Below are 14236 nucleotides of genomic sequence, written 5' to 3'. Positions count from 1 at the left end.
AATGGCACCTCACAGGATTTACCATACATTAAAAAATTGTTCTTATAATTAAAGGATAAAACCATTTGACAAAAACCTTAAGAATAATTTAAGTTCTAAAAGAATCCAACCATTTAGAAGCCTGTTTTTTCTCCATGCACTTCCGCTAAGACCCAAATGAACTCTAAAATTTTCTAATTAGAATTTACTGCAAGAAATTCTTTAAAAGCATTATTCTCATTTCGTTGCCAAACACAAACTTGGGCATACACGCATGCACGCATGTGCGCGCGCACACACACACACACACACACACACACACACACATACACACACACACACACACACACATATCCATGTCTGGTGTTGTGAGAAAGGACAATCCTAGATTCAGAAACTGGCTTTTTGGATTGATATAGATAGGAGCTGCCTTTTCAGATCCATAGACTATTGTTATTCAGGACATGGTCTTTGTGCTCAGAAAAGTAATGGCTCTAGGCAAAAACACGAAGAGATTATTTTCTAAACTCTGGCAATGGTTAGAACAGGGGTAGGAGGCTTTCTGTAGCTCCTAGTTTAGAGAAAGTTAAACTACCAAGGAGCTTTCCATAAGTACCTAAAGCTTCCGCAGGTTGGGCGACCTTAATCTAGGTGATCCTGCTTGCACATACTTGGTAGCACAGAGTCTGAAAGCAGTCTAGCCTACCAGTCATCCCAAAGTTCAAAAGCCAAAGGGAGAGAATTACCTGACTAAAAACAATGTTTTTCCAAAAGTGTTTCCAGACACTCTTCGTGCTTCAGGAAGGGCAGATGAGATGCTCTTATTCTTTGACCCAATGAGGAACTTGAGACAGACACATTGTTGGTACAGCTGAGGCAAGGCAAGCTCACTAGGACCTGGGCCAATACTTACAAGATGCCCATGTTTTGGTGCTTGAGCTCTGAGATAAAATAGAGGACTCTGGAAAAGGAAATCAGGAAACACTCTAGTGATTTGATTTGGGCAGGAAGAACACAATGTATCAGTAACCACAGCACCCCAGAACATATTACCTAATCCTTGTTTGGGTTTTACAGGGAAAATAGTGACGAATGTGCCATTTGACAAGTCTTTGAAATTGGAGTAAGCAACTCTAAAAAAAAAAAAAGGAAAAATTAAGGAGATACATAATAACTCTTCTGTTCCTTTTGCTATAGACTTAGTCTGTAGGTGTCTCTTTCTTCCTGAGACCTAAAATGTTCATATGAATTTATTTAACTAAAAGATTCATTTAAATATAAATATTCTGAGGTACTGAGATACCCCTGAGGTGAAATCTATGTTATCCTTAGAGTCTCCTGATGAAATGTTTAAGGTCAACTAATATTTCATAATTTTTTCATGTTTATCTGAGGTGAGTCATAACTCTACCATGTCTTTTCATTTGCTACATTTTCCCCATAAAGAATGGCACTATCTGAATGAGCCATTTTAAAAATACACAACTCTCTCTGGGTAGCTGGTCTTCAATCATGCCTGAGATTCATCTTTGTTTCAGCCCTAATTTGTGTTGCTTGCCAGTCATCATCTTTACCACCCCTTAATGGAAGACACCAGCCAAACAGGAAATCTCTCAAACGCCCTGGAAGGTTCCTTCTCAACATGCATGCTCCTATGACGTGTTTGCGTCCTGTTGTCTCTAACCCTATCACAATGATTGGGAACAAATGCTGCTGTAAAAACAACAACACACATTCAATGCTATCCCCATTAAAATCCCAGCACAATTTTTCACAGACCTTGAAAGAACAATAATCAATTTTGTATGGAAAAACAAAAGACCCAGGATAGCCAAAACAACCCTGTTCAACAAGGCAACGTCCGGAGGCATCACCATCCCTGACCTCAAGCTCTATTATAGAGCTATAGTCCTGAAAACAGCTTGGTATTGGCACAAAAATAGACAGGTAGACCAATGGAATCGAATTGAAAATCCGGGTATTAACCCACACACGTACAAACATCTGATCTTTGACAAAGAAGCTAAAAATATACAATGGAATAAAGAAAGCATCTTCAACAAATGGTGCTGGCATAATTGGAGACTGGCATGTAGAAGAATGCGGGTCGATCCATGTTTATCGCCATGCACAAAACTTAAGTCCAAATGGATCAAAGACCTCAACATAAATCCAGCCACACTGAACCTCATAGAAGAGAAAGTGGGTGGTACCCTTGAACGAATTGGTACAGGAGACAGCTTCCTGAACATAACACCAGTAGCACAGACAGTGAGATCAACAATTAATAAATGGGACCTACTGAAACTGAGAAGCTTCTGTAAGGCAAAGGACACAGTCAGCAAGACAAAAAGGCAGCCCACAGAATGGGAAAAAATATTCACTAATCCCACATCTGACAGAGGGTTGATCTCCAAAATTTACAAAGAACTCAAGAAGCAAGTCTCCAAAACAGCAAAGGACCCAATTAAAAAGTGGGCTGCAGAACTAAATAGAGAGTTTTCAATAGAGGAGTCTAAAATGGCTGAGAGGCACTTGAGAAAGTGCTCAACATCCTTAGCCATCCGGGAAATGCAAATCAAAACAACTCTGAGATACCATCTCACTCCTGTCAGAATGGCTAAAATCAAAAACACCAATGACAATTTATGCTGGAGAGGATGTGGTGAAAGGGGGACACTCCTCCATTGCTGGTGGGAGTGCCAACTGGTTCAGCCACTTTGGAAAGCAGTATGGAGATTCCTCAGAAAAATGGGAATAAATCTACCATATACCCAAAAGATGCCCATTCATACAACAAAGATGTCTGTTCCACTATGTTCATAGCAGCTTTATTTGTAATAGCCAGAACTTGGAAGCAACCTAGATGTCCCTCACCCGAAGAGTGGATAGAGAAAATGTGGTACATCTACACAATGGAGTACTATTCAGCAGAAAAAAATAATGGAATCATGAGATTCGCAGGCAAATGGATGACACTAGAAGAAACCATCCTGAGTGAGGTAACCCAGTCACAAAAAGAGAAACATGGCATGTACTCTCTCATATATGGATTTTAGACATAGATCTGGGGAGTGCCAGCCTACAATCCTATGGCCAGAGAGTCTGGGAAACAGAAACTACATTTAGTGGCTGGTTAACTACTGAGCTGAACTCAAGAAAGCCATTATCAGAGAGGGAGGACTGATGATCAAAGGGATTAAGACTGGGCTGGTTTAACCCCCAGAAACAGCTGACCAGACAAAGGTTAACTCTTGAATCCCAGGCATCAGCCTGGGAATCCAGCATGGGACTGATCAAGACCCCTGAATCTGGTGTCAGTGAGGAGGCCTAGGTAATCTATTGAGCCTTGGGCAGCAGATCAGTACCCATCCCAAGTATACACACGGACTTTGGACTTCCATAGAACAATGTGAGGTGCACTCTCACCCTGAACTCTTGGGGAAGGGTCTAGGCCCTGCCCTATATGAAATGACAGACTATGGACACCCCCATGGAGGGCCTCACCCTCCCTGGGGGAACGAGGGGATAACGGGGGGGGGGAGGTTGGGGGGAGGGCACGGGAGGAGGGGAGGGAAAGGGAGAGGGACCTGGAACTGACTTGTGAAGCAACCTTGTTTCTTATCTAAATTTTTAAAAAAAGAATAAAAAAAACAACAACACACAAACAAGGAAAGACAATACTTTCCTCAAAAATTTCATTTATATCACTTAGACATAAACACCTAAAGATAAATGTGGGACTACAGTAATAAAACATAAAAACCTAGAACAATTCAAAAATAGCTTATTCTTGCAATGTACTTTATTGTCTGGAAATAGAAGCAACAAATATTGCCAAAAAATGATTGGAATCTAATTACTAAATTCTATGACCTAAATCAAATAAGAAATTATGAGAAAATAGGCACCATTCCATGTGTACAAGACTGGTAATATTCGGGCTGTTTTATTCAGTAACATATACATATATACATATAGTAATGATAAAAGACACACATATATATGTGATGACAAAGGAAATTATTGTAATTTGTTTTAGTACTTGTTTGCCTCTTTTGTACATGTAAGGATACAAAAGAATACAAATAAATATAGTTCTATGAAAATATCTAGCATTTGATACATTCCCCAATAGCAAATTACATGAAAAATATTTTGTGAAGGTGGCCAAATAAAATGATGCATTTTAAGTTATGATTAAGCAGTGACATGCATGACCCAAGAATAGAGTTTCTTCTTATGCCTTCTTGGGATGCCAGTGGGGCACAGCACAGACTCTCTCCACTGAGATAAGGGCTGGGCAGAGCACTAGTGTAAAACACAGGGCTCGGAGCTTAGACATAATGATTTGTAATGGTTTGAAGGTGAACAGAGGCCATTGTTCCTGAGTGCTCAATAAGGTAGCATTGGCAATTTCTATGTAACTCTCAGCTTTGTAATATGTTAGTGTTTATAGTTTCTGTGAAATGTAGCTGATTAAAGTCCATGTAGTTGACAGCCCAGGCTTTTTTCTTTTGTCAGAGTATACTTAACTGGCCAACACAGAGATGGTTGAAAGGTTTCAAATCAGTGTGCCACACAATCAGACTATTTGGATAGATGTCTATCCAAAACTAATCATTATTAAAACCAGGAAATATTAATGGGGCCATAAAATGAATAGGGTGTAAGTATGGTCAGATAGAGCTATTAAGTTCTTGGGTCACATTAGATACAAGACATCTGACAGGAAGTTTGAAGTATGCTTTAGGATGAAAAAGATTTAAAGAGAGAACAGAGATCAATGTCAACTGTCCTGGAAAGGATTCATCTGTTTCAGAACCTCTGAGATATATCTCAGCACTGCCACATGTAACATCCCACCTTCTTTATCTTGAGAACAACTTGAAGGGGTTAGAGATATGGTTTCATGAATTAGAAATCTTAATGTACATCCATGGAGACTTGCAATCCCACTATCCTTGTAACAAGCTGGGCATGGTGTCATAGACTACTGCAATGCCAGCATTGAGGCAAGGAAAAGAGAGGGGGGTAGCTGCAGCTTACTGGCTACCAGCATAGCCAAATGCAAGCACTGAGTTCAGGAAGAAACCCTGTTTCAAGGAATAAAGTAAAGAGTGCTAGATGAGGACACCAGACTACAAAAACCCTCCTCGGACCTCTGCATATACATGCAGGTATGGGCACCCATATGCACATGTAAATCCACACACCCCCACACACAAATCTTACATTTTGTGCTTTTGAGAAAAAGATCTCAAAACTTAAATAAAATGTGTGAGATAATCAAAGAGAAATGCTATATCTTACAGAAATATTATCTCCATTTATCAATGCTGTAATAAGTAAGAGGTGGTAATAATTTAAAGATTAAGAATATTTCTATTAATATTATCATTATTAAGAATGGTAGGGATCTGTTCCATTAAAGTACTCTTAAAAAGAATAGGTATTAAAGCTGAACTTATGCAGCAGCAAACTAAGCCACCAAAGCTATTTTTTTTTTCACGGATAAAAAGATGTCTAAGGTATCTGGCACAACTTTCTTATCTGCAGATTACAAAAACAAAGCAGCAATTTGACTTGGAGACTATGAATGCTTGCTCTTAGTTCACACAGTAAGACTATGAATTCTTGCTCTTAGTTCACACATTTATAAAATGTTCTACTATTTTTAATAGTATGATAACAACCCTTTTATCTAATGTAATAAAGAAAGTTCATCAAAATATCAGTGGATTAGAAACTTGACTCATTCAAACATGAAAACACTAAGTGTTTTTTTAACCCAAAATATGCATCTTCATAAGTAAATTTACATGTAGGGCAAAGATATTTCTCTGAGAATGTACCCTCTGACTGGGCTTTCAGTTGTCTTTCTTCAAACACTCCCATGAAGTCTCGGCCCACTTTGAACCAGAGGGTACAGACTGAAGACTATTAATAAACAATGAGTACCAGATTCTTTCTGCTTCTCATAGATTTCAAATCTGTAGCCATGGCCTCACATTTTTTTTGTTGTTGTTGTTTTGTTTTTAATTTTTACTTAAATTAGAAACAAACTTATTTTATGTGTCAATCCCAGTTTCCTTTCCCTCCCCTCCTGTTGGGGACTGCTAAGAACCTTGAACAAAATGGAGTCTGTCAGCCATTTCTTGGCCTTCTGCCTATGTGACTGCAGGCACACATGCCCTTGAAACAAAGGAAATAGCTAACCACAAAAGTTAAATTTACATAGGGCAGCCCAACTGCCTAGCCAGGGGAAGTAACCCTTATAGAACAATTACCTTTGTTAACAAAAGGTTAATGTGTTCTTTTGGATGCTTTTACCCTCATTACCCCTCCCTATTTCCTGCACCTGGCTTACGCTGATAAGCATTTGCAGAATGCAACTGATGGAAAATTACAGCTTCCTCTTTACCTTATTTGGTGTATATTTGAGTTGAGACTTGATTGACATGCTTGTACCGCCCCCTGAGTTGCTCTACCTATAAAAGCTATTTCACCCCCAAGAATAAACGCTGTTGATCAGCAAAAGTTGTCTTGAGCCTGTTTCCCTTAACCTCTTGAAGTTTGCTTTTTAAGATAGTATCTGCTTATGAAGACCCACCAAATTAGTAGCGACCCTCATCACTTCATCCCCGCGGGTCAGGGGTGCCCTCCGGGGGTCGCACCCTGCCTCTCCCCAAATAATCCCCATCTCATCCCCTTCCTGCTCCACAGGGAGGGTAAGGCCTTCCATGGGGATCTTCAAAGTCTGTCACGTCATTTGGAGCATCAATGTTCATGAGGGATATTGGTCTGTAGTTCTCTTTCTTAGTTGTGTCTTTGTGTGGCTTGGGTACCAAGTAATTGTAGCCTCATAAAAAGAGTTTGTCAATGAACCTTCTGCATCTATTGTATGGAACACTTTGAGGAGTATTGGAATTAGCTCTTCTTTGAATTTCTGGTAGAATTCTGCACAGAAGCCATCTGCCCCTAGGCTTTTATTTCGGTTGGATGACTGCGTCTATTTCATTAGTTGTTATAGGTCTGTTTAAATTGCTTGTATGTTCTTGATTTTATTATGCTAAATGGTATCTATCCAGAAAATTTTCCATTTCCTTTAAATTTTTGAATTTTGTAGAGTACAGGTTTGCAAAGTATAACCTGAAGATTCTCTGGATATCATCAGTGTCCCTTGTTATGTCCCGCTTTTCATTTCTGATTTTGTTAATTTGTATGTTCTCTCTCTGCCTTTTGGTTAATTTGGATAAAGGTTTGTCTATGTTGTTGATTTTCTCAAAGAATAAACACTTTGTTACATTGATTATTTGTATCATTTTCTTTATTTTACTTTATTGATTTCAGCCCTCAGTTTGATTATTTTCTGGCATCTACTCCAGAGTTTGCTTCTTTTTGTTCTAGAGCTTTCAGTTGTACTGTTAGTTCTCTAGTGTGACTATTCTCCAGTTTCTTCATATGAGCATGCAGTGTTATGAACGTTCCTCTTAGTTCTACTTTCAGAGTGTCCCAAAAGTTTGGGTATGTTGAATTCTAACTTTAAAGCATGATATGACAAGATACAGGCAGTTATTTCAATTTTTTTTACCTGTTGAGGTTTGCTATGTTGTCGAGTGTGTGGCTGATTTTAGAGAAGGTCCGTTGTGAAGCTGAGAAGAAGGTATATTCTTTTGTGTTTGGATGGAGTGTTCTATAGATGTCTGCTAAACCTAACTGGGTCATAACTTCTGTTAGTTCCTCTGTTTCTTTGTTATGTTTCTGTCTGGTGGTCCTGTCTATTGGTGAGAGTGGGGTGTTGAAGTCTCCCACTATAAGTGTGTGAGGTCTTATGTGTGATTTGAGTTTTAGTAATTTTTCTTTTATGAAAGTGGGTGCCTTTGTATTTTGGGCATAGATGTTCAGAATTGAAACTTCTTCCTGATGGATTTTTCCTGTGATGAATATGAAATAACTTTCTTCATCTTTTTTGATGGATTTTACTTTGAAGTCTAATTTGTTAGATATTAGGATAGCTACACCAGCTTGTTTCTTGGGTCCATTTGATTGAAAAACCTTATCCCAACCTTTTACTCTGTCTGTCTTTGAAGTTGAGGTGTGTTTCTTGTATGCAGCAGAAAGATGGATTCTGTCTTTGTATCCATTCTGTTAGCCTGTGTCTTTTTATGGGTGAGTTAAGACCATTAATATTGGAGAATATTAATGACCTTTGATTGCTCATTCTTGTTTGTATTACAATGGCTGTTGTTGGTGGAATTATATGTGGATTTCCACCCCTTTTCGCTTTTGGCTGTTGGTAAAGTGGAATTATCTATTGGCTATGTTTTTGTGGGTGTACTTAACTTCCTGAGGTTGGAGATTTCCTTCCAGAACTTTCTGTAGGGCTGGATTAGTGGATACATATTGCTTAAATCTGGTTTTGCCATGGAATGTCTTGTTGTCTCCATCTACAGTGATTTAAAGCTTTGGTGGGTATAGCAGTCTTGTCTGGCATCCATGGTCTTCTAGTTTGATAGAATATCTATCCAGGACCTTCTGGCTTTCAGAGTTTCCATGGATAAGTCAGGTGTAATTCTGATAGGTCTGCCTTTATATGTTACTTGAACTTTTTCCTTAGCTGCTCTTAATTTTCTTTCTTTATTCTGTATGTTTGGTGTTTTGATTATTATGTGGTGAGGGGACTTTTTTTGTGGTCCACTCTATTTGGTGTTCTGTAAGCTTCTTGTACTTTCATTGGCATGTCTTTCTTTAGTTTGGGAAACTTTTCTTCTATGATCTTATTGAATTTTTTTCTGCACATTTGAGGTGGGTTTCTTCACCTTCTTATATACCTATTGTTCTTAGGTTTTGTCTTTTCTTGGTGTCCCATATTTCCTGGATATTTTGTCTTAGGGATTTGTTGGACTTAAGATTTTTTGTGGTCGATGAATCTATTTCTCCTAGTGTATCTTCAATGCCTGAGATTCCCTCTTCCAACTCTTGTATTCTGTTGGTTATGCTTGCATCTGTATTTCCTGATCATTTACCCATCTTTTCTAATTCCAGCATTCTCTCAGACTGTGTTTTGTTTGTTTGTTTTAATTATCTCTATTTCAGCTTTCAAACCTTGCACTGTTTGAATTGTTTCTTGTAATTTTTGGTTTGTCTTTTCTTCCATTTCTTTAAAGGAATTTCTCATTTTCTCTTTTAGGCTCTCTAGCATCTTCATGAAGTTGTTTTTAAGGTCATCCTCTTCTGCTTCAACTATGTTGGGATGTTCAGGTCTTGTTGGTATAGAGTCCTTAGACTCTGGTGGTGTCATATTGGTTTTTCTGTTGTTGAATGTGTTCTTATATTGTCATCTTCCCATCCCTTCTTCTGGTGGGTACAGGGGGGGGTCTCTTCCTCTCCTGGTGGCTATGGTTCAAGCCTCTTTTCTGGTGGGTGCAAGCAGGTCCAATATTCTGAAGCGTCTCACGGTGGGTGCATACATGTCTATGGCACTCCCTCTCCTGGTGGGTGGGAGTGGGACTAGCACAGTGATGTCAGCAGACTCATGGTTACTTGGTCCATTGTGGGTAAGTCTACCTGCCTGCAATGCCCAAACCAGGAGATCCCAGAGTGGGCAAGTAGAAATTGTGCCTGAGACAGGGGCCCAAGCTCACTTTTCCCCTCCACATTTTCCTAATCTACAACAAAATTATGTGACATGTATTGTTTATAAGCAACAGAAATTTATTTTTCATTGCTGTGAAGCATGATAAGTCGAAGGCTAAGGAACTGAGAGGTACTGTATCTGGTGAGTGCCTACTATCTGATTCACAGATGGCATCTTCCATCTGTGTGTCAATATGGTAGAAGTAAGGTAGCTTTCTGGGCCTCTGTTTCTTTTTATAAACTACTGAATACCATTCATGATCAGTCCCTCCACCATAGCACAATCCCCTCTCTAGAGCTCCATCTCTTCACAGAATCTTGTTGATTGTTCAGCTTCCATGGATGAAGATGTTTGAAACCAAGACATTCTCATTCTAGCACACTTGACCTACTTTGATAGCATTTAATTTCTTAAGTCATGCTAATTCTTCATATATATTGCCATTTTTAAAGTATTTTATTATATGTACATGTATGCACATATGTACACATGTGAGGGCATGTGTCCACAGAATCCAGAAGTAGGCATTGGATCACCTGGAATCAGAATTGCAGGTGGTTGTGAGCTATCTGATATGGATGCAAGGAACCAAACACTAGTCCTCTGGAAGAGCAGTTTGTGTTCTTCACCACTGAAGCACTTTGACTTAAATTCTTATAAGAAAAGTATTCTGATATTTACCTTCAGAGGAGATGGGATCATGTGGGTGTTTTTCTCAGACCAAGACTTAACTATTACACTCCAGAATGTGCTGACATCTGGTTAATGTGGGAAACTCAACTGTATAATTCATGGTAGTATAGAGACTGCATTCAAGGTCTCCCAGAAAGAAAGATAAAGAGAGAGAGAGAGAAAGGAAGAAAGAAAGAGAAAGAGAGATAGAGAAAGAGGGAGGAAGGGAAGGAGGGAGACAGAAGGAAAAGGGAAGAACAGAGGGAAGGGGGAAAGAGAGAGGGAGGAAGATAAGGAAAGAAAGGAAGGAAGAAAAAACTATACTATGAAATTTTTATTTCATCAAATTCTGTTCTATTAATGAAAGTATATAATTAAATTAATGGCTGGAGCTGGACTAATCATGTTGGGTTCAAATAACCCTGACTTTAAAGTAATATGATGGACCTGAACTTGTAGAAGAAAAAGTGATCATCTTCCTGAAGAGCTGTCAATGTGTCAACCTGTTTCTGGAGCTGTCCATGTCCTGTAAGCATGTCAGTGCACTTTACTGATGGAATTGAAAAGCCTGTAATTGCTTCAATTCAAATGGTCAAGGAAATTCTACTGAAAGCCTACAGAACAATGTCAACACACGTATTAAAAACACCACAAAGAAAGGTAGCTATTAATACCCAAACTAGGGATTTGCTCCTCCTAAATTCTTGTCAGAAAATAGATAATTTTTTTATTTATTTGTAAGTACAAAGGGCCTTTTTTGTCCATGTTTGTATTGATACTAATAATTATCATTTCCCTATTAATTTCAATAATAAAAATACAAATGATTAAACTAAATACTCTTAAATATTAAGTTATCTATTCTAGATTTATATAAAATACAATCTCTATCATATGAAGAAAATATTTCTTTTTATATTCAGTGAAATCAAATGAGACATTGAACATTTGTTATAAAATGGGCTTTTTTTGTGCTAGATGGTATTTGTCTGACAGTATCAAAGGTTCTGAGCACCCTTAGTAGGAGTTAGTCTAAACTGTGATGGCTGTTAGAGACAGTTTTAATGCCCTATATTTTGAGTTCATTGGGCATAACTAACCTCATCGTATCAGGAGTTTAGGAAGTACCTGTGCTCAGAGCACAGATGGTCCTGGATCTCCCATCCCCAATTTCATTTTGTATTGTATACCTTTCTAATAAACATAAAAGATTCATTTTAATATTTATGAATTGACATGTATTTTCTAATTTTTTTTCAGTTTTCTCTCTTCCCCACCCCCTTTCTTTTTGAAAATAGATTTTTTTTCCTCACATAATAGAACCTGATTATGGCTTCCAACCTTTCTTTTCCTCCCAGTTCCTCCCTACCCTGTCTCTCATCCAGACACACCATCTTTCTGTCTCTCATTAGGTTCCTAAGATAATAATACAATGCAATGTAATCAATACAATACAATAGGATTAAAACAAAACCTAATGCATCCAAATTGAGCAAAACAAACAAACTGAAAGAGCCTAAGAGAAGGCACAAGAAACAGAGACACACTTGTTTGCACAATCAGGAATCCCATAAAAAGACTAAACTCAGTCATAATGTATACACAAGGACCTGTACAGTGAAAAGAAAGAAGAAAAATGTATGAATAAAATAAAAATAAGATGAGGCTAAAACCCAATATTGTTTTAGGGTTTCTATTTTTGAGAAGAAACACCCTGACCATGGCAACTCATAAGGGAAAATGCTTAATGGGTGCTGGCTTACAGTTTCAGATGTTTGATCCATTATTGTCATGGCAGGAAACATGGTAGCATGCAGGCAGACATGGTGCTGGAGAAGTAGCTGAGAGTTCTACATCTTCTTCTGCAGGAAGCAAAGAGTAAACTGGCACATTGGGAGTAGCCTGAGCATATATATCCTCAAAACCTGCCTCCACAGTGACACGCTTCCTCCAACAAGGCCACCCACACACACTCTAACAAGGCTCAAACTCCTAATAGTGTGTGTCCCTATGGGCCAAGCATCCAAACAGATGACTCTACGGTGGCCATACCTATTCAAGCCACCACGTTTCACTCCGTGGCTCCCATCATTGTAACCATAATATCACGTAAAGTGCATTTAATCCAACTTCAAAGTTCCCATAGTCTATCACAGTCTCAACAATGTTTAAAAGTTCAAAATCTTTTCTGAGATTCATGTAGTCTCTTAACTGTAATCCTCTATAAAATAAAAATACATATAGCATACTTCCAGCATATAATGGCATAGGATATACATTACCATTCCAAAATGGAGGAAAGGGAAGATAGTGAAGGCTTGGACAAACTCCCAACTCAGGATCTTCATGTTCAATGTCAAATGGCCTTCAGATCTCTAACTCTTTCAGCTTTGTTGACAACAGCACACTTCTTTCTCTTAGGCTTGTTCCATTTCCGGTTAGCAGCTTTCCTCGGCTGGTAATCCAAGGCTCTGTTATATTTGACATCTGGGGATCTCCAAGGCAATCTAGGCTTCACTTTCATAGCTTCTCACAATAGCCTCTCTATTATGCTTCCATTCAGGGATACCCTTGACACATGCCTGTCCCTAGGGACTTTCCTTAGTCACAGAGGAAGATTTCATAACCCCTTTCTTCTATCCTGGACGCTATAGCCAGAACCACATGGCTGAAGCTACCAAGTTATACTGTTTAGGGCTGGAACATGGCCCCCTTGTTCAATTACATGTTCACTAGCTTTTAGTTTTCAATGGTTTCTTTCACTGCCTATGCTTGGCTGTCCTGAAACTGGATTTGTAGACCAGACTTTGGTTCAAACTCAAAAATCCACCAGGCTCTACAGCTGGAAAGCTGCTATTAAATGCAACCCAGATCTAAGCTTTTCTTTAATTCCTTTTCACAAGTTGTAAACTTAGCTGGGTGGAAATTTGCCATAAAGGTCACCACTCCCTTTATCCCTTTTCTTAATCTGCGTATCTCCTTGAACACAGGACTTAGTTCCATCCCACTTCCTTGTGCTGCTTTTCTCCTTGAATTTCACATTTTGTATTTTTCCTTGCATAGCTTGTGCCTTTCCATTATAAATCTGCTATTAATAATATGACATACTAAAAGGCAAAAGACTTATATGATTGATGAGCAAAGGGGTCAAAACTAGGCTGGTTTAACCCACAGAAACAGATGACCTGAACAAGGTGGAGCTCTTGGACCCCAAACTGATGGCTGGGAGGACAGCATGGGACTGATACAGAGCCCCTGAATGTGAGTGTCAGTGAGGAGGCCTAGGTAATCTATAGAGCCTTGGGTAGTATTTATCCCTGGCATACAAATGGACTTTGGGTACCCATTCCACAATGAGGAATGCTCCCTCAGCTTGGACTCCTGGGGGAGGGCCTAGGCCCTGCCCTGGATGAAATGACAGACTTTGGAGATCCCCCATGGAAGGCCTCACCCATCCTGGGGATCAGAGTAGGGATTGGGAAGGGGACTAGAGGAGCCTGGTGGGGAAACGGGGGAAGGAGGAGAGGGAGAGGAAGCTTGGATTGACATGTAAAGCAAGTTTGTTTCTAATTTAAATTTAAAAAATGAAAAAAAATAATGTGACAGTCAAAACTAAGTTGTTTTTGAGATTTTCTTTGCCAAGGCAATTAATCCAAAACTATTCACTTCAGCCTCAAGCACACTTTTCAGACCATGAAAAAATGCAACCACATTCTTCACCAAACTATCTCAAGAACAATCTCTCGGCAACACACTAACTTTCTCCTCTTAAGCCTCTTGAGTCAGGGTCCCACAGTTCAAGTCACCCTCAGCACCACTGTCTTTCATGTTCCTAATAGGATGGTTCATTAAACAGCATTTAAACATTCCACTGCTTTCCTAACCCAGACTCCTAAATCCCTCCAAACAAAAGTATGGTTAGACCTATCACACCAATACCTTTGT

Source organism: Mesocricetus auratus, unplaced genomic scaffold (assembly GCF_017639785.1).
Source record: "Mesocricetus auratus isolate SY011 unplaced genomic scaffold, BCM_Maur_2.0 Super-Scaffold_2245, whole genome shotgun sequence".
Classification (NCBI taxonomy): domain Eukaryota; kingdom Metazoa; phylum Chordata; class Mammalia; order Rodentia; family Cricetidae; genus Mesocricetus; species Mesocricetus auratus.
Note: the sequence above shows the minus strand (reverse complement) of the source record.